The sequence below is a fragment of the Lynx rufus genome, unplaced genomic scaffold (genome assembly GCF_022079265.1).
Source record: "Lynx rufus isolate CCGP_SWC_20201006 ecotype Redwood Valley unplaced genomic scaffold, mLynRuf1.p SCAF_12, whole genome shotgun sequence".
Classification (NCBI taxonomy): Eukaryota; Metazoa; Chordata; class Mammalia; order Carnivora; family Felidae; genus Lynx; species Lynx rufus.
This window is the reverse complement of record NW_025814826.1, coordinates 26695256-26716823: the sequence shown is the minus strand read 5'-3', so window position 1 is coordinate 26716823 and position 21568 is coordinate 26695256. Positions and strand designations below refer to the sequence as shown.

Here is a 21568-nt window from a genome sequence, read left to right as displayed (position 1 = left end):
ATAAGGGATATGTGTGGGACAGAACCATAAAAGAAGGAATCATGCAGTACTAAATCCTGTTAAGAATTTTGAACAGAAGATTTTAATGGTAAAATGAAACAGAACTCTTTTTAATGAAAAAGAATTCTGTACTTATGTAAGTACACAAGCAAAGAAATGGAGGCAGAAAGACTATTTAAAATACACATACACATTTCAACTATATACATAACCTTTGGCTGAGAAGTTAGTTCATTTTATCAAATTACCTGAAAATTCATTAATATGAGTCTAATGTGGGATAATAAGTCTTTGAAAAGACATTAAGGCTTTTAGAAGGTTATTGGTCACTGTACTATGGCACATATTAATGTGGTTATTTCAATTCCTCTTAAAATACAATTGAAGGAATGGGTGCTTTGATGAAGTGTCAAGAAGCCAAGAGAAACTGTGACAGTCTTGAGGAAGAAAAAGGAAGGAGAACTTGACCTAATAATTATCAATACTTATCCTAAAGCTACATCGAGACATTGAGACACTGAAAATATTTGTGCAGCCATAGAAAGATAAGCAGACAACTTGGAATTATGCATTGATTTAAGCATATGTATTCTTTTTAAATTTTTAATAAATAGAATTCTCTAAATTTTTATTTTACCTCATTTAAACTTGGATCTACATGATGTTGTGTCTAATATGGAATGCAGATAAATGGCATTCCTCTTAGCATGTAGACCTGTGAGAAACTCTTGCTTCTATAGCAACAACAAAACACAGACAAAATTAACAACAACAACAACAACAACAACAACAACGTCCCATGCAACTAGTAAAGAACATTGAATATAAGGAAAGTGAATTCAATGAATTGAATTCCAGACAAAATAAGCTCTCCATATGAAAGCAGAGAGCCATGGTGTCAGCTTCCATTACTGGAAGTGGGCATCTAGTCTAGATAGGAATGGACAGAGGAAGGCCCTGTCATTAAAAAAGAGCAGGATGAGAAGGAATCATCTAGGTCTTAGAAAAAAGGATGGGCTGGAAAGACAAAACAGAATCTGAAAAACCCCCAAATACAAAACAAATGGCACTAACAATTGTCCCCTGCCTCCTCCAATGTAAATGTAAATTTCACCCCTCACAAAAAACAAACGGAAAAGAGAAAGGAAGGAAGGAAGGAAGGAAGGAAGGAAGGAAGGAAAAAGAAAAAAAAGAAAAAAAGTGGCTTTGGAAAAAACCAGAATGAAATAACAGAACCACATTCAGTCATGGATTGTTACATGTGTACCCAAGCCAAGGCTTATTTTATTCTGCTTTTTTCCAAAGCCACTTGGTTCAAAAATATCTGAAACTGCAATCCAGCCTCAAATAATAATATGATTGGGGTCCCTGGGTGGCTTACTTGGTTAAGCGACCGACTTGATTTTGGCTCGGGTTATGATCTTGCAATTGTGAGATGGAGCCCCACATAGGGCCCCTGCTGAGTGTGGAGCCTGCTTGGGATTTCCTCCCTCCCTCTCTCTCTGCTCCTCCCCCACTTGTTTTCTCTCTCTCTCTCTCTCTCTCTCTCTCTCTCGCTCGCGCTCGCTCTCGCTCTCGCGCTCGCTCTCGCTCTCTGTCTCGCTCTCTCAAAATAAATAAATAAGCTTTAAAATAATGATAATAATAATAACAACAATAATATGATCAAAATGGTAGCAACATGAAAGGTTGGATATTACTCTTATCATGGGCAAAGTCAATTGAATTTAAAGGTATAACCCAACCCCCATTCAACTCAATTTTAGGACGTATCTAAATAATTAGCCCTTCACCCTAAATGTCAGGCAGAGAAAAATGCTTGAATTTTCTGAGAAATACATAAAACTAAATAAAAGAAAATTATATCTTAATCTCCACTGTTGTATACACAATGCCTAGTAACAAAAGCAACAAAAGAGTAAAGAAGCACAAAAATGTGACTTATAGACATGAAAACAATCCCTATTTCACAATGAAAAAAATATTACCAATATTACCCTACTCTTAGACATTTTTCAGTAAGAGATATTTATTAAGCAGTAGAATGGGCATTTAGATTAGGAATATCTACTCCAGAATCTTCGCTCTCACCCTTTTTTTTTTTTTTTAAAGCACACACCACACACAAAAACAAATGCAACCCGTGTTTCTCAGGATAGTAATAAAGGCATAAACCTTTTGATATAGATCATTTATATCAACATTTTGGACAAAAATCTTCCTTTTTTCCCAGTCTCCCTAGAGACTACCAAAAATTGCCAATGTGTACTATATTTCAAGTCATCATGGTGGGGTATTGGGAAAAGGTTTCAATTAGCAATAATCACGCCTCTGTAAACCTCATTGGCTACAATACTGCCACTCCGCAAAGCTTGGACAAAAATCTTAGGTAGGTGTAGGAAACAAATCTGAAAAACCCCCAAATACAAAACAATATGATTCATATATATGAATCATATATATGATTTCAGTTCTTCCCACACATATTTGCTTATTTTTTTTTGTATCTTCAGAATTTGATACTTCTAAAGAAGAAATCTCAAGAGAAATTAAAAATATTTTGAACTATTTAAAAGTGAAAACAGATTACCAACATTTGTGGGATGCAGTAAAGGCAGTGCTTAGAGAGAACTTTATAGCATTTAATGAATATGTTAGAAAAATAGATTTAAAGTCATAATCTAACTCTCCATCTTTGAAGCTAGAATAAGAGGGGAATGTTAAATTCACAGTAGAAGAAAATAAATTATAAGAATTAGAGTAGAAATCAATGAAATTAAAAACAGGAAATCAATAGAGAAAATGAGTAAAAACAAAAGCTTATTCATTGAAAAGATCAATTAAATTGATAACCCCCTAACCAGATTAAGAAGAAAGAGGACATAGATATCGATATCAATATTAATGAAAGAGAAGACATCACCATAGATCCTATGGATATGAAAAAAATAATAAAGGAATATTATGAATAACTCTATGCCCACAAATTTGTTAACCCTAGATGAATGGAACATTTCCTTGAAAAACACAATCTGCCAAAACTGACAAAGGAAATAGACAATTTGAATAGGTCTATACCTATTAAAGGAATTGAATCAATAATTAAAACAGAAAGCATCAGGTCCAGATGTGTTCACTGGTGAATTCTACCACATATTTAAGGAAGAAATTATACAATTTTTCTATATTCTATTTCATAAGATAGAAGCAGAAGAAATACATCCTAACTCATTCTCTGAGGCAAGTATTACCCTAAAACCAAAACTGGACAAAGACATTACAAGAAGAGAAAACTACAGACCCAATGTCTCTCATGAACATAGATGCAAAATCCTCAACAAAATATTAGTAAATTCAATGCATTAATGCAAAAAATAATTATATACCATGACCAAATAGGATTTATCCAAGGTATGCAAGATTGGTTCAACATGAAAAAATCAATAAATGTGGGGGCACCTGGGTGGCTCAGTAGGTTAAGCATCTGACTTTGGCTCAGGTCATGATCTCATGGTTCATGGGTTTGAGCCCCGTGTTGGGACATGTGCTGACAGTTCAGAGCCTGCAGCCTGCTTTGGATTCTGTGTCTTCCTCTCTCTCCCCCTCTTCCCTGTTAATGCTCTGTCTCTCTTTGTCTCTCAAAAATAAATAAACATTGAAAAAAATTTTTTTAAAAAGATCAGTAAATGTAATCCATCACATCAACAGGATAAAAATAAATAAATCCCATGATCATATCAACAGATGCAGAAAATGCATCTGACAAAATCCAATAGCCATTCATATTAAATACTGTCAGCAAATTAGAATAGCAGGAGGCTTCCTCAACTTAATAAAGAATATATACAAAAACCCTACAGCTAACATCATACTTAATGTTGAGAAAATAAAAGTTTCCTGGTATGATCAAGAACAAGACAAGGAAGTCCCTTTATACCACTCCTTTCTAACACTGCAATGTAAGTGTTAGATAATGCAATAAGACAAAAAAGGGAAATAAAAGGTATGTATATTGGGAAGAAAGATATAAATCTATTTTTGTTTACAGGTAACATCATCATTTATGTAGAAAATCCTAAGGAATTAACAATAACAACAATAATAACAAACTCCAAGAACTAATAAGTATAGCAAAGTTACAGGTAACAAGGTTAATATACAAAAGTCAATCATTTTCATATATTCCAGCAATAAAGAAGTGAGATTTAAAATCAAAATATGGTTGTGGCGCCTGGGTGGCTCAGTCAGTTAAGCATCCAACTTTGGCTCAAGTCATGATCTTGCGGTTTGTGGGTTCGAGCCCTGCGTCAGGCTCTGTGCTGACAGCTAGCTCAGAGCCTGGAGCCTGTCTTTGGATTCTGTGTCTCCCTCTCTCTCTCTGTTCCTCCCATTCTCTGTCTCTGTCTCTGTCTCTATTTCTGTCTCTCTCTCAAAAAGAAGTAAAACATTAAAAAAATTTTTTAATTTTAAATCAACATATGGTGCTATTCACATTAGAACCTAAAAAAAAAAGAAAAGAAAAAGAAATGCTTAGGTATTAAGCTAACAGAACATGGACAAGATCAATATGAGGAAAACTACAAAATTCTGATAAAGAGACTACAAAAAACTGAATAAATGGATACACATTCCACATTCATGGATAGGAAGATTCAATATTACAATATGTTGGTTTTTCCTAACTTGAACTATAGATTCAATGCAATCCCAATTAGAATCTTAGAGTGTTATTTTGTAGATATCAGCAAACTTATTCTAAAGTGTAGATGGAGAGGAAACAGACCCAGAATAGCCAACAACAATACTGAAAGACAAGACCAAATTTGGAGGACACACGGTAGCAACTTCAAGACTTTAAAACTAAAGAATCAAGACACTGTGGTATTGGCAAAATAGACAAACAGATCAGTGAAACACAATAGAGCACTTAGGAATAGGTACACACATATATAGTCAACTGTTCTTTGACAAAGACACAAAGAAGCAGTGATAGTCTTTTCAACAGCGCTGGATAACCAGAGACTCACATGCAAAATGAACATAATGCAAAAAAACCAAAAATCTAGACACAGACCTTACATCCATCACAAAAGTTAATGCAAAGTGGATCATAGACCTAAATATAAAATGCAAAACTATAAAACTCCTAGAAGAGAACATAAGAGAAAATCTATAGGGCTGCCTTTGGGTATGACAATGACTTTAGATACAATAACAAAGGCACAATTCATGAAAGAAAGAATTGATAAGTTGGACTTCACTGAAATTAAAAATGTTTGCTCTGTGAAAGATATTGTCAAGAGAATGAGAAGATAAGCCACAAATAGGAGAAAATATACACAAAAGACATATTTGATATAAGACTATTATCCAAAATATACAATGAATTTTTAAAACTCAACAATAAGAAACAAACAACCCAGTTAAAAAATGAGCCGAAGACACATCACCAAGGAAGATGCACAGATGCATCAAGAAGAAAGATGCTTCATGTCATATGTCATTGGGGAAATGCAAATTAAAACAAGATACCGCTGCACACCTATTCAAATGGTCAAAATCAAAAACAGTGAATGGATTAAATTGTGGTATATCCAGACAATGGGATATATTTCAGCCGTAAAAAGCAATGAACTATCAAGCCATGAAAGACATGGAGGAAGTTTAAATACTTAATACTAAGTGGAAGAAGCTAATCTGAAAAGGCCGCAAGCTATATGGCATTCTGGAAAAGTCAAGCCTTGTGGAGACGGTAAAAAGATCAGCAATTGCCAGTGGTTGAGGGTGGGGGTTGGGAGGATAAAGAGGTGGAGCACAGAGGACTTTATGGCAATGAAAATATTTGGTATGATATTATAATGATGGATACATGTCATTATACCTTTGTCAGAACCATAAAATGTACCATTAAATGTACAATACCGAAAGTGAACCCTTAGGTAAACTATAGACTGAATGATTTGGTGTGTGTGTCAATATAAGTTCCTCAGTCCTAATGAATGTACCACTCTGGTGGAGGATGTTGACAATGGGGGAAGGCAGAGGGTATATGGGAAATCTCTGTACCTTCCTCTTAACTTTTCTGTGACCTAACACACCTCTAAAAAATTAAATCTAAACAAATTAATGTTTCCATATTTTTCTTGGCTTGAGGATGAGAGGACAAATTACACTGAGAAGTCAGACATTGAGGAAACTAGTCTTGATCATCTTAGCTAAGTTCTACTTCTACTACAATGATTTTAAAAGTCACAGTTTTTTAGTTTTGTGTGTTTTTTTTTTTTTAACTCACCCTTGGAAGCTTTTTTTTCTTGTATTTGTTTTGAGAGAGACAGAGACAGCATGAATGGGGGAGGGGCAGAGAGGCAGGGAGACAGAGAATCCCAAGCGGGCTCCACACTGTCAGCACAGAGCCCCATGTGGGGCTTAAACTCATGAAACCCTGAGCTCATGACCTGAGCTGAAACCAAGAGTCAGACAGTTAACCGACGGAGCCACCCAGATGCACCCTAAAAGTCTCAAATTTTAATGAGAACTTGTTCACACTAACATTTCTGGATTGAAATGTTAGAATTGAAGAATAAGTGCTGATGACTGTTTTAATGTTTTTCTTAGTTATCAGAGTGATTGTATTCTAAATTGGTATCCTCACCTCACTATATTGCTTCTATAAGTTTTATTGACTGAAAAACTCACTATTCATAAAATTGGCAATAAAATCATACAGGATAAAGATATTACACATTTGAAAATCAATTCTAAGCAGTTTTCACCTCAGTTATATGTGTAGATGAGCCTCCATATTTAAGTGAACATTACATTAACCTTCATAAGGAATGATGCCATCCATAAAAGCCTAGCAAAATACTGTTACCAACAGAATCATTGTGTTATGCAAATGAACTGATAACCTCATCTACTTGCTTTATTGAACAGTCCTTATATTTTAATATATTGAGAATATTGTTGCCTTTTGGGAAAATATACTACATGGATTATTTTTCATAATTTTAAATTTATTTTTCTTTCTTTCCTTTTTTATACAGGCATATAGCAAAACATTCTTTTAATAAATTTACATATTTTTGTCTCTGCCTACAAAACCTCAGTTAAAATATTTATAATTTTTCTTCATTTAATCATGTTCATATTATATTATAAACTTGTTTTTATGTCACTGCTTAGAAACAACTATCTTAAAAACAAAGCCTTTTTTTAAAAACACATATTCAGAATCTTTGAAAATTATGTAAATGATATATAGTATATGAAAGCAATACACAGATAGGCTTTTTTTTCTGTAATTACCTTTCTTTAGAGCTACATGAGGTCTTTCTCTGATTTTCTTATACTTCCATGAAGCTTAACAATGTTAGCATAGGTTTATCTATTACTACACAGATACTTTTTTGTGTTATTTATAAAACTTGGGCTATGCCTTCCATATGATTATGAGGCCTGATACTTAATAGTATATATATACATATTAAGTATAAGTATAAGCAATATAAGTAATAGTAAAAGTATACTGTGTGTGTGTGTGTGTGTATGTGTGTGTGTGTGTGTGTGTGTATATATATATATATATATATATATATATATATATATATAATAGTATATTGTATTGATTGAAAGATCCTATATATGTAAGTAATACATATAGGTATTTATAAAAAGACAATGTAGAAAGTTATCTAACTTTAAGTGCTTAGTGTATGTGGGGATGATGTTTTAGAGAAGCTGTATCTTAACAATGTAACAATGAACTAATTTAGAGTAAATAGCAAAGAACAATGATATTAGGATGGGAAAATCTTCACGCTTTGAAGAAAAATATAAAAGCAAATATAAATTTAGTAGTAATTAAAATGTTTTAGATTATATTTAGAATCATACAAATACTTAGAATAATTTTTTTTTAAATTTTTTTAATGTTTATTTATTTTTGAGACAGAGAGAGACAGAGCATGAACAGGGGAGGGTCAGAGAGAGAGGGAGACACAGAATCTGAAACAGGCTCCAGGCTCTGAGTGGTCAGCACAGAGCCTGATGCGAGGCTCGAACTCACAGACTGCGAGATCATGACCTGAGCCGAAGTCGGCCGCTTAACCGACTGAGCCACCCAGGCGCCCCAAAATAATTTATTATCTTTAATATAACAATTTTCAAATATTGATGGGAAGATTCAGATGTATTTCCCTAAGAAGCCACCAGATGGCTATGTGGGGCCTTTCTTGATTTTAAAGTTCAGTGTTTTGGTTTTTTTTTTTTTTTCCTTCTACAAAACCAAAGATTTAAGCAATTCCTTACATAATTTTTATGGAGTTTTGAAATAACTTAAGTGTGATGCTATAATGGATATGAATGCAATTATGTGTGTGTGTTTGTTTCTTCTGATTTTATTATAAGTATCAGACTAATGTGATGAATTTTAAAGAATGTCCAAATCACAAAACTTTGAACATTTAAATATTAACTCTCTTCTGGTCTAAACTTTTGATTTTATAGGTTAAGAACTTGAGATCTAAGTGATATACATTTCTCCATCTTTGGGCTTTATTTTCACTGGCAAAATCTAAGCACAATATTCAGATAATTAAAATGCAGGATTGGGGAAAGGATATCAGGACTACCCCTAACACTACTCTAAAAATAAAAAAAATAAGAGGCTTATTTCTTTAAGTTACTCAAGAAATTATATTTATCCAAATGATCAAATTTCACTTTGCTTTCATTGTGTCAATGCATTCATAAGGAAAATTAGGCAAAACAAACTTCGGCTCAGGTCATAATCTCATGGTTTGTGAGTTCGAGCCCCACATCAGGCTCTGTGCTGACAGCTCAGAGCCTGGTGCCTGCTTCGGATTCTGTGTCTCTCTCTCTTTCTGTCCCTTCCTCACTCTCACTCTGTCTCCCTCTCAAAAATAAATGAGCATTAAACATTTTTTTTAATGAAAATAACTAAACCAAGAGTACCACAACTGTGTCAAGTACTAGTTTTTAACATAATTGATTCTTAGAAAACTTTGTGTAAGGTACATTAATTTAGCACACCTTTATTTTCCAAAAATAACATTCATTTCGATATATTTTTTTCTGAAATATTTCCAAGCCATTTATGTTAGTTTGTTTTGGTTATAGTTTTAAGTATAACTTACATTTTTATATTTAAAATTGTAACCAATAATACTGAAACGATTTAGCATAATCAGCCTTTACTATCATTTTGTGTGGGAGAGCATAGTTGTGCATATTCACAATTATGGGATTTTCCTCAGAATGAACAAGTTGCCCTATTCCTCCAAAAATGCAACTATTAACCTGGGAATGTTAATATTACCTTGCTACAGTCTCATAGCCAAAAATGGAAGCAGAGATTGAGGAGTTCCTAGGAAAGTCTGGGTAATGCCATTTTAGTGGGGTCAGAATTTATATACAACTCAGACATGTTAAAATGTGGTATGATTTATTTTCTGTATCTGATTTCACCTTGCTCTGAAGTACTCTTTCTCACTGATTAAGGAAAGAAAAAAAGAGAAAAGCAAAATCAAACCTTAGTCTGAGTATGCCAATATTTATTCCTATTGTCAGTGTCTTTTGGATGGACATTTCAAATTTCTTCCGATCTGGAAGGGTCTTTTCTTCCTCTTTTCTGTACGAATATTGTAGGATACAGTGGAGGGCAAACAGTACCTGTCTTGCAAGTTGGGAAAGAAAAGTCTTCTAGTTCAGTCCATGCTGTCTCATGGTGATGTCCTGGTGACTTCATATCACTGGTATCCTGCAATAGGGCCACTCTGGAAGTCATGGTCCACCAGGATTCTCATCATGTCCATATTTCCTCTCTAATCCCTTAAGAACCAATATGTGTGCCACACAGACTATGGGGAACTGGCCCAAGCTTGAAATTTCTACTTTCATCCTGCTTTGGAAGAACCATGATGCTATGATATGCCCTATAACATTGTTTGCACTCAGCTTTTTAAATAGGAAGCCAGGCACCAAAAAGGCCTTTACTTTCAATCCCCATCACCTTCTTTGGGCTTTATTATTTCTTATCAGAACATCCTGCCTTGTCTTTCAGGGTTTAGCTGAGTGGTTGAGTGAAGGGAAAGTTGATTCTGCACATGATGTCTTCTCTTCCAAATCTTTCCAATCCCATCCCAACACCAAAGGACTGTCCTTTCCCTTTGAATGGCAGGGACTTATTTTTTACATGGCTCCAGCCTCTCTTCTGTGTCTTTCATAGAAAACCCCTAAGCTCAAACTTTCAAACTTTGCTCTGGCTTTGCAAAGGGGTGTTTTGTGAACTGGAAATAATATATCCTTTCTTTTTTATTTTTGAAACAAGATTTTATTTTTCAAAAGTTTCATTTATCTGTGAAAGCATACTTAAAAAGCTTGATACTCAAAGTTGAAGAATGGTCTTTGTTTTAAGCTCTGTTCACCTTACTTCTGTAAAATGAGAAATTAAAGAATTAAATTGATAAGGGGACGTGAAAAACAGGAATCTGTAGTGAAAAAAAAACCACATTGATTTCATATCTCAAATATATCATAACAAATAATTCTAAATTTGTACAGAACCACAAAAAAAAAAAAAATCCAAACAGCAAGAACAATCTTGAGAAAGAAGAACAAAGCAGAGGGATTACAATCAGAGATTTCAAAATATACTACAAAGCTATAGCAATTAAACTAGTGTGGTACTGGCACAGAAAGAGACACATAGATCACTAGAACAGGGAAGAGACCCCAGAAACAAGCCCATGCTATATGGTCAATTAATCTCCAACAGAGGAGGATGAATATACAATGGGGGAAAGACAGTCTCTTCAACAAATGGTGTTGAGAAACTGAACAGCTACATGCAAAAGAATGAAACTGGACCACTTTCTTACTCCATACATAAAAATAAAGTCAAAATGAACTAAAGAAAGAGCTAAATGCAAGGGCTAAAGCTATAAATCTCCTTAAAGAAAACATAGGCAGTAATCTCTTAGATATTGGCCTTAACGACATTCTTCTAGATATGTGTCCTCAGGCAAGAGAAACAAAAGCAAAAATAAGCTATTGGGACTACACCAAAATAAAAAAGATTTTGCATAGCAGAAGAAACCATCAACAAAACTAAGAGGCAACTTAATGAACTGGAGAAGATATTTGCAAACAATATATCCAAAAGGGGTTAATGTAAAAAACTATATATAAAGAACTAAAAAAAACTCATCACCAAAAAAAAAAAAAAACAAAACAAAAACTCCACAAATCATCCAATTAATGTCTCAAATATACTGTCACTGTTTCATTACTGACTTAAGTGATAAAAATTCTCATGTTTAGTCACTGTGTTCCTGATATTGCGCCATAATTCTCAGCAATAAACACTGAAGTGGCATAAAATTTGTATTTGCCACTGTATTTTGTGGCTTGCCCGTCTGGCAGGCCGTGAGAAAATAAAGAACGTCTCATGTAAAAGCTCATTCACTTATTCATTCATATATTCATTTATTCATTCATTGAGTGCCAGAGGACTACGAGAAAGAGGTACAGAAAAAATAACAATAACAACACAACCTCACTTTTAGCCCAAACATAGTTTCTCTGTACCACAATGCAGCATTTAAAAAAGTCTTCAAGACATGAAAGGGCAACACTGGGGCATCAGTTTGTGGTTAATTTTTTTTTTCATGGTGCAGTTAACTTGAGAGAATCCTCTGGGAAAGAAATTGGTTCTGTTGCACTTATTACTTTTATAATCAGGAAAAAGAGTGTCATAAAAAGATGATTTTGACCTCACCCTGGCCTAGAGTTTGGCAGCTCTAATTAAAAAGTGAATGTACCCAATGTCTTACAGAATAAAGCCCTTTTATAACAAATAACCTTTTGATGGAGAAACCACACTGTTTGTACACCAAAAAGCAATTTTAAGGCTTATCTTGAGCTAATGCCAGGGTAAATAGAAGCTGAAGCTTCTTGCCCTTTTCTCTTTACCAAGGAATCAAAGCAGATCTATTTCAGCATTCTGCTTTTACAAATATACTACTGTAAATTTTATGCAGTTTGTAAGGACGAAATCCCTTCCAGTGACATTTTGGAGCAAAAATGAAAATTCTGGATCTACGGTTGTGTGGTGACTAGATTTTAACAATCTGTACAGAAGAAGCCTTATTGTGAGGGAAGCCAAATTTAATACTGAAATGGTCCAAAGAGTTGTCAACAGTTCATTTAAGGAAACATTAAGGAAACATCTCACTCTTGAAATTTAATTTTGACCCAGTTTATAAAAGTTGGAAAGCCAGAGTATTTATGTTTTTTGTTAAGGAAGATTTTTTTTTGGAAACCTGAGTTTAACTCCATAACTTAACGTATGGAACTGTGACTACATTAAAGGTAGATTTGTTTGTATAGGAATTTCAGACTGGCTGGTTCTTCAAAATCCTCCAGTGAGAAGCTAAAAGAAGGAATTTCAACAATCACCAAAAAAATCAGTTCTAAAGGTGCAGACTCTATGACCATTGCTCATTTTATTGTGATAGTTAAATGCCAAAGAGATGGGCAATTTATAGCTACACTTCTTGTCACAATAAACACTTGCAAACAAATCATCGCCAATGAGTATTTATAGATTAAGCTCAAGAGAGCATAAGCATTTCTTCATATGGCACTTTGTTTAATAGTGTCACATAATATCAACATGCCTGTTATAATTTATAAAACACTTTCATCTTATTTGGTCTTTTAATGTTGTGGGCTGGCTGGCCTTTTAACATTTTTACGCTTACTATCATTTTACAGGTAAGTAAATCTTGAGCACTGAGTACCTTAAAAAAGTTTATGTAAGTTAATGGTGGAAGAACGGGGTTATACTCGAATGTAAGGTTTCTGATTCAAAATTCTTTGCATTGGTAGAAACATATCATTCTTATCTATAAATGTGTCTTCTTTCTTCCCACTCAACATTCACACCACCAAGACATCACATTGGTTTGATGAGGTTAGTTTCTAATGCACCTCTTCCTAGCCCTTAACCACTTCCATAATTTCCCATTAGTCTTCTCCCCTGTAAGACATCTAGGTAGGAAGAGCAAACTACAAGATAGGACATCTATCTAGAAGACTTCCAGTTTCTGTTCCACATGTAAAGAGCCAGAAGACACCACTCCACCCTAACAATAAGTAAAAAGATGAACAAAATGAAAAATCAACAACTCTTCTTGATCCATGATAGAGTGGAGGACACAGGGCAAACCACTGCTTCCAATAGTGGAGAGGCAGACATGTAAACACAGGGAGTAAAAACTTAACCAGAGTAAAGACTCATGTGCAGAAACTGCTTTTTGGACCAATACCAGAGTAAAACAAACAAACAAAAAAACCCAAACTGCCACTAAAAGTTTTTGGAGGCTCAATGTGGACAGCCCTCATAGTTAAAAAAAAAGTCTGGAGGGATGCAGTTATAAAGGGCTCCCATACTTTTGTCAGTTTTTACTTCAGGAGCCTGACCAGGCTATCACAGTAATCTGAGAAAAATCATCTCATGCTTCCGGCAAGAAGAGAAGAAAAAGAATCATTTTGATATATTCCACAGTTCTTTGTTTTTATCAGAGCCTGCCCTCAGGGGAAACTAGTTAGCCAGAGTCTAACCTGTGAGATATTATCAGTCTAACTGACCCAAGGGAAGGAAAATGTCCAATTCCAGCCTATTCTAGCCATTCTATTCTACATAAGGGAAGGAGAGAAAGCCTGAGAAACTCTTGTGAAATTCACAGCCCAGAGGCACAGACTCTAAAAGACTGGGACTTAATTATAGGACTATAGAACCCTTCCCTCCCCCCCGCCACATCACTACCACAGTACTAAAGGCCTATTTGCAGCAGTTCCTTTTACCCAGTATACCATGTGTCTCTACCAAGAAAAAGTTAAAAGTCCTACTAAAAGGCAAAAACCACAATTTGAAGAAACAGAGCAAGCATCAGAGCCAGACATGACAGGGATGCTGGAATTATCAGACCAGGAATATAAGATAATTGTGATATATATCCTAGGTGCTTGAATGGATAAAGTAGTCAGCATGCAAAAACAGATGAGCAAAATAAGCAGAGAGATGGAAATCCTAAGTACCAAAAAGAAATATTAGAGATCAAAAACATTGTAGCAAAAATAAAGGATGCCTTTGATGAGCTCATTAATAGACTGAACATGGCTAAGGACAGAATTCTGAGCTTGAGGTATCTTGATAGACACCTCCAAAACTGAAAAGCAAAGAGAAGAGAATACTGAAAAAAAAACAAAAACAAAAAACAAATAAAAACAAAAAACAGAACAGAATATCCAAGAAATGTGGGACAACCACAAAAGGTGTAACATATACATAATGGGATACCAGAAGAAGAAAGAAAGGAACAGAAGACATATTTGAAACAAAAATGGCTGAGAACGTCCCCAAACCAATGTCAGACACCCAACTACAGATTCAGAAAGCTCAAGAAAAATCAAGCAGAATAAATGCCAAGAAAACTACATGTGGGCATATAATTTTCAAATTATAGAAAATCAAAGATATGGGAAACTCCTGAAAGAAGCCAGAAGAAGAAATCTTCTTACCTGTGAAGGAACAAAGGTAAGAATTATACCCAACTTCTCCTCAGAAACCATGCAGGCAAAAAGAACAGAGTGTAGTATTTAAAGCATTAAGAGAAAACAAAAAACAAAACAAAACACTACCAACCTAGAATGTGTACCCTGTAAAAGCACCCTTAAAAGATAAAGGAAATCAAAGATTTTCTCAGAGCAAAATTTGAATTTGTTCCAGATAGACCTATTTTGCAAGAAATAGTAAAAAAAAAAAAAAAAAAGTCTTCAGAGACGAAAAGAAGAGGTCATAAACTCAGATCTAAATAAAGCAAGAGCATCAGAGAAAGAATAGTGAAGATAAAATAAAAACTTTTATTTTTCTTATTCTTAATTGATCTAACAGATTACATATGCTTATGTGCATATCTTATGTATAAATATATATTTATGTTTAGCTTATATATAAGTGAAATGAATGACAGCAATGATAGCAAAAGACAGGTACAGGGAATTGGAATTATTTTATCATTATAAGGTATTCACACTTCCAGTGAAGTGACATTATATTATTTGGAAGTAGACTTGGGGTGCCTGGGTAGCTCAGTCAGTTAAGTGTCTGATTTTGGCTCAGGTCATGATCTCATGGTTTGTGGGTTCAAGCCCCATATCAGGCTCTGTGCTCACAGCTCAGAGCCTGGAGCCTGCTTCAGATTCTGTGTCTCCCTCTCTCTCTGTCCCTCCCCCACTCACACTCTGTGTCTGTCTCTCAAAATAAATAAACATTAAAAAAATTAAAAAAAAAATAAACAAACACTAAAAAAATCGAAAGTGAGCTTGGATTAGTTGTAAATATATATTTCAAAGTCAAAGGAATTCAATAAAAAGCATTAAAAATAGCATAACATATGTTAAGAGAAAAAATGGAATCATAAAATGCTCCATTAAAACCACAAAAGGTAAAAAAGAGTGGAAGTCAAAAATAGGAATAAAGAACAGACAACAAATAAAAACAGTAACAAATATGATAAATATTAATCCAACTATATTAATAGTTTTAATGTTAATATACTAAATGGACCAGTTAAAAGACAGAAATGGTCAGAATGGATAAAAAAAACAAAACTCAATTACATTTTTCTTATAAGAAACCCTCTTTAAATATAAAGATACCTACAGAATAAAAGTAAATGGATGGAGAAAAATATACCATACTAACACTAATCAAAAGAAAGCAACAGTAGGTATATTAATTTTAGACAGAGCAAGCTTCAAAGCAAGGTAAGTTACCAGGGATCAAGAATGGCATTAAATAATGATAAAAAGGTCAATTTTCCAAGAAGACAAAACAATCCTTAATTTAAATGCTCAAAGCAACAGAACATCAGAATATGCGCAGGCAAAACTGATAAAACAGCAGAAAGAAATACATGAATCCACTATCACAGCTGGAGACTTCAACACTCCTCTATCAAAAACAGAGAGGGGTGCCTGGGTGACTCAGTTGGTTGGACGTCCGACTTTGGTTCAGGTCATGATCTCATGGTTTGTGAGTTTGAGCCCCGCATCGGGCTCTGTGCCGACAGCTCAGAGCCAGGAGCCTGCTTTGGATTCTGGGTCTCCCTCTCTCTCTGCCCCTCCTCCACTCAGGCGCCCCCCCCCCCCCAAAAAATGAATAAACATTGTTTTTAAATTAAAAAAAATGGATAGAGCTGGCAGGCAGAAAATCAGTAAGGACATAGTTGAACTCAATAACCTACCATCAGTGAGGTGGGTATAACTGACATCAGCAGATTACTTGAATCAACAACAGGACAATACGAATTGTTCTCAAGCTCACAAGGACTACTTACTTACAACAGATTCTGGGTCATAAAACACATTTTACCAAATTTGAAAGAACAGAAATCATACCATGTCTGTTGTCAGACCACAATGGAATTAAACTAGAAACTAATAACAGAAAGATAACTGGAAAATCCAAATAGATGGAGTTGAATCAGTTCACTCTTAAATAACACATGTGTCAGAAAACAAATCACGAGAGGAATTCTTTAAAAACTTCAACTGTATGAAAATGAAAATACAACTTACCAAAATTTGTGAGTTGTAGTGTAAATGGTACTTAGAGGGAATTTTGTAGTATAAAAAGACATATACATTAGAAAATTTTTGAAAATCTAAAATCAATAATCTAACTCTCCAACTTGCAAACTAGGAAAAGAGGAACAAATTAAATCTAAAGTAAGCAGAAGAAAAGAAAGAATAAGAATTAGAGCATAAATCAATGAAATTGAAGACATAAAAGAGAAAATCAAAGAAAACAAAAGCTGGTTCTTTGAAAATAATAAAATTGAGAAGTCTTGAAAAGGCTTTTTGATAGCTAAAAGAGAGAGAAAACATCAATTACTAATATCAGAAATTAAAGAGGTATGGGCGCCTGGGTGGCTCAATCAGCCGAGTGTCTGTTGAATGTTTGGCTTTGGCTCAGGTCATGATCTTGTGGTTCCTGAGGTTGAGCCCTGCATTGGGCTTGCTGCTGTCAGCACAGAGCCTGGTTCAGATCCTTTATCTCCCTCTCTCTCTGCCCCTCTCCCGCTCACTCTCTCTCTATCAAAAATAAATAAACATTTACAAAAAAAGAAAAAATTACAGAGGTAACATCGCTACAGATCACATAGACATTAAAAGGATAATAAAGGAATATTATGAATAACTCTATGCCCAAAAATGTGATAACCTATAGATAAAAAGAGCTAAGTTTTGAAAGACAATTTGCCAAAACTTATATAAGACACAGATAATCTGAAAATGCCTATACTCATTAAAGAAATTGAATCAGTAATTAATAACCTTCCAAAACAGAGAATACAAAGCCCAAATATACTCACTGGTGAAATCTATCAAACATTTAAGGAAGAAATCATACCAATTATCTACAGTCTCCTTCAGAAGATAACAGAAGGAATACTTGCTCACTTATTCTATGAGGCCATCCAGCATTGTGCTAATGCCAAAACCAAAGACATTCCAAGGAAATGTACCCAGTTTTGCTCACATTGAATCTTTGCACTAATGAAATGACTGGTAGGTAGTAGCTCCTCAATAAATTACAGCTGAAGAAAAAGACAGAAAAAAGGAAAGAAGGAAAGAAAAAGAAAGAAGGAAAGAAATAAAAAGAAAAGAAAGAAAGAAAGAGAAGAAGAAAGAAAGAAAGAAAGAAAGAAAGAAAGAAAGAAAGAAAGAAAGAAAGAAAGAAAGAAAGAAGGAAAGAAAGAAGGAAAGAAGGAAAGAAAGAAGGAAAGAAAGAGAAGGGAGTGGGAGGAGAGAGGTGCTTTGGCTCTTTGGGGTCTTTGTGGTTCTATACAAATTTCACTAGTATTTGTTCTAGTTATGTGACAAATGCTTTTGGTATTTTTATAGGGATTGCACTGAATCTATAAATTGTTTTGGGTAGTATGGACACTTTAACAATGTTAATTTTTCCAATCCACGAGCATGGGATATTTTCTATTTGTGTCATCTTCAGTTTCTTTCATCAGTGTTTTGTAGTTTTCAAAGTACAGGTCTTTCACCTTCTTGGTTACAGTTGCATTTTTAAACCATGTCACCAGGTGATTTTGAAACACACTGATTTTTTTTTTAACTTTGTAATTTAACTTTATTTTTTTATTTTTTAACATTTACATCCAAATTAGTTAGTGTATAGTGAAGCAATGATTTCAGGAGTAGATTCCTTAGTGCCCCTTACCCATTTAGCCGATCCACCCTCCCACAACCCCTCCAGCAACCCAGTTTGTTCTCCATACTTATGAGTCTCTTCTGTTTTGTCCCCCTCCCTGTTTTTATATTATTTTTGTTTCCCTTCCCTTATGTTTATCTGTTTTGTCTCTTGAAGTCCTCATACAAGTGAAGTCATATGATTTTTGTCTTTCTCTGACCCACTAATTTTACTTAGCATAAGACCCTTCAGTTCCATCCACGTAGTTGCAAATGGCAAGATTTCATTATTTTTGATTGCCGAGTAATACTCCATTATATATGTGTACCTCATTTTATTTATCCATTCATCCATCAATGGACATTTGGACTCTTTCCATACTTTGGCTATTGTTAATAGTGCTGCTATAAACATGAGGGTGACTGTGTCCCTTCGAACCAGCACACCTGTATCCTGTGGATAAATGCCTAGTAGTTCAATTGCTGGGTCGTAGGATAGTTCTATTTTTAGTTTTTGAGAAACCTCCATACTGTTTTCCAGAGTGGCTGCACCAGCTTGCTTTCCCACCAAAAATGCAAAAGAGATCCTCTTTCTCCACATCCTCGCCAATATCTGTGGTTGCTTGAGTTGTTCATGTTAGGCATTCTGACAGGTGTAAGGTAGGTATCTCATGGTGGTTTTGATTCGTATTTCCCTAATGATGAGTGATGTTGAGCATTTTTTCATGTGTTGGTTGGCCATCTGGATGTCTTCTTTGGAGAAGTGTCTATTCATGTCTTTTGCCCATTGCTTCACTGGATTATTTGTTTTTTGGGTGTTGAGTTTGATAAGTTCTTTGTAGATTTCGGATACTAACCCTTTATCTGATATGTCATTTGCAAATATCTTCTTCCATTCTGTTGGTTGCCTATTGGTTTTGCTGATTGTTTCCTTCGCTGTGCAGAAGCTTTCTATTTTGATAAGGTCCCAGTAGTTCATTTTTGCTTTTGTTTCCCTTGCCTCAGGAGACATGTTGAGTAAGAAGTTTCTGCGGCCAAGACCAAAGAGGTTTTTGCCTGCTTTCTCCTCGAGGATTTTGATGACTTCCTGTCTTACATTGAGGTCTTTCATCCACTTTGAGTTTATTTTTGTGTATGGTGTAAGAAAGTGGTCCAGGTTCATTCTTCTGCATGTTGCTGTCCAGTTTTCCCAGCACCACTTGCTGAAGAGACTGTCTTTATTCCATTGGATATTCTTTCCTGCTTTGTCAAAGATTAATTGGCCATACATTTGTGGGTCCATTTCTGGGTTCTTTATTCTATTCCATTGATCTGAGTGTCTGTTCTTGTGCCAGTACCATACTGTCTTGATGATTACAGCTTTGTAGTATAGCTTGAAGTCTGGGACTGTGATGCCTCCTGCTTTGGTTTTCTTTTTCAAGATTGCTTTGGCTATTCGGGGTCTCTTATGCTTCCATACAAATTTTAGGATTATTTGTTCTAGCTCTGTGAAGAATGCTGGTGTTACTTTGATAGGGATTGCATTGAATATGTAGATTGCTTTGGTTAATATCGACATTTTAACAATATTTGTTCTTCCCATCCAGGAGCATGGAATCTTTTTCCATTTCTTTGTGTCTTCTTTAATTTCTTTCATAAGCTTTCTATAGTTTTCAGTGTATAGATTTTTAACCTCCTTGGTTAGATTTATTCCTAGGTATTTTATGGTTTTTTGTGCAACTATAAATGGGATCGATTCCTTAATTTCTCTTTCTGTCGTGAAACACACTGATATTTAAGAACCATATTCAGGGGCGCCTGGGTGGCTTGGTCGGTTAAGCGTCCGACTTCAGCTGAGGTCATGATCTCACGGTCCGTGAGTTCGAGCCCCGCGTCGGGCTCTGTGCTGACAGCTCAGAGCCTGGAGCCTGTTTCAGATTCTGTGTCTCCCTCTCTCTCTGCCCCTCCCCTGTTCATGCTCTGTCTCTCTGTGTCTCAAAAATAAATAAACGTTAAAAAAAATTTAAAAAGAACCATATTCATAATCCAAGCAGAATATTCTATGTTCTTGGCCATTTGGATCCATCCATCTTCTCTTCTCTGCCCTATCCTCTATTTCCCTTCATGTAAGTCAAACCAAAATTTCTTGCCATCTCCTGAGTTCACCAAGTTTTCTCTCCCCCTTGAATCTGTTTCTTTGTACATGCAGTTGAGTCTGCCTGAAATGCCTTTAGTGCTGCACAGATTTCTTTCAGTTAAGTACGTATTTCAGGCTTTCCTTAGTACCCAGCACATGCCAAAGGAGACACAATAGAAACATAACTACTGAGTGTTAATTGTTTTCCTCACTATGCAGACTTCATAGATATTTTTATTTTTGAGATTAAGTGAGTTGTGGAACTTGTATCCAACAGTGTTGCATTTAATTATACACTTTAATGTATACATGTCACTTCAGACATGAAATATTTTATATAAGGAATATTTAATATAAGGTAATTTATTCTTTTTTTAAATAAAGTTTAGTTTTGAGAGTACGTTCATGCATGAGTGGGGGTGGGGCAGAGAGAAAAGGAGAGAGAAACAAAGAGAGAGAAAGAATCCTAAGCAGGCTCTGCACTGTCTACACAGAGTCAGACGCAAGGCTTGAATCCACAAACCCTTGAGATCATGACCTGAGTCAAAAATCAAGAGTCTAGGGGCGCCTGGGTGGCGCAGTCGGTTGAGCGTCCGACTTCAGCCAGGTCACGATCTCGCGGTCCATGAGTTCGAGCCCCGCGGCGGTCCGTGAGTTCGAGCCCCGCGTCGGGCTCTGGGCTGATGGCTCAGAGCCTGGAGCCTGTTTCCGATTCTGTGTCTCCCTCTCTCTCTGCCCCTCCCCCATTCGTGCTCTGTCTCTCTCTGTCCCAAAAATAAATAAACGTTGAAAAAAAAAATTAAAAAAAAAAATCAAGAGTCTACACTCAACCGACTAAGCTATCCAGCACCCTGAGAATTTAGTCTTTATTCTTTTAAAAAAATTTTGCTAATGTCTATTTATTTTTGAGAGAGACAGCCAGAGCATGAGCAGGGGAGACGCAGAGAGAGAGGGAGACACAGAATCCAAAACAGGCTCCAGGCTCTGAGCTGTCAGCACAGAGTCCAACACAGGGCTCGAACTCACAAGCTGTGAGATCATGACCTGAGCTGAAGTCAGACGCTTAACCGACTGAGCCACCCAGGTGCCCTTATTCTTTATTCTTTAATTCAACAATTCTGAATTGAGTGCTTTGCTTTACAAATGAGTGCTTTAGAA

General features: G+C 35.4%; 1 non-coding gene across 1 annotated transcript; it reads right to left on the bottom strand.

Annotated features, from left to right (window-relative positions):
• Positions 1-2233: 2233 nt before the first annotated feature.
• On the bottom strand, positions 2234-2373 carry LOC124507952 (U4 spliceosomal RNA). Its single transcript, XR_006961173.1, has one exon. It is a non-coding gene; the product is annotated as a U4 spliceosomal RNA (small nuclear RNA).
• Positions 2374-21568: the final 19195 nt, after the last annotated feature.